Source organism: Arachis ipaensis, chromosome B05 (assembly GCF_000816755.2).
Source record: "Arachis ipaensis cultivar K30076 chromosome B05, Araip1.1, whole genome shotgun sequence".
Taxonomy (NCBI): domain Eukaryota; kingdom Viridiplantae; phylum Streptophyta; class Magnoliopsida; order Fabales; family Fabaceae; genus Arachis; species Arachis ipaensis.
Genome location: NC_029789.2, coordinates 2,341,420 through 2,342,335, shown reverse-complemented (window position 1 = coordinate 2,342,335; position 916 = coordinate 2,341,420).

The following is a 916-nucleotide window of genomic DNA, read 5'->3' as shown; positions in this document are numbered from 1 at the left end:
AAATTAATTATTAATTTTTTAAAAAGTATTTTAGTAAAAATATAATTTAATTAATAAAAAATAATTTATTAAAGAGTATTTTGGTAAACAAAATTTAATGACAAACATGAGTTATTAGTTAATACAAAAAATTTAAAATAGATTAAAAATGAGGTTTTTTAAAAGTTATAAGGGAGAAAATTGTACATTCTATAAATAAAAGAGAGAAAAATAATATTTTAGCATCTCTGAAAAGAAGAGAGTTAAATTTTCTCTTAATATTAATTTATTCCATTTAAGTAAATTTAATAATTTAGATGAATCTTTAAAAATGAGTATAAAAGATAGTTATTTTTATTAATTTTGAGTGAAAAATTTTTACACTGAAAAGTATGTTTCATACAAAATAATTAACTTTTTTATTTATTAATTAAGAAAAAATTATTTTTAAAAAGAATTTATAATATTTTGTTGGTGAAAACTCAGGTGCAGTTAATTTTATGTGAAGTTGATAATTGAGATTCGTTAAATAATTTGATAAATTTAACTAAATTATTATCTAATAAATCTCAACTATTAACTTGACATAAAACTAATTACACTTGAATTTTCACCTATTATGTTATAAAAAAGTATAAGTAACCAACAATATTGGTGAATAATGTGAATAATGAAGATATAAGATGTTTATTTCACTAAATATGTGGATGATTATTCTAATATTAAGATTTAAGTGAATAATTTAAAAGTATAGTGTATTTTTATTTTATTAATAATTGTTTATATTATTTAAAAAAGTGATTAATTACCTAGTATAACCTATGTTATATATTACTCATTACAAATACGTATAATGTTGAGGTGTAATATATAGTAGATCAGTCCACTTAATATAATTTCTTTTTGTAGAAAGTTTAATATATACCAAATATACCAA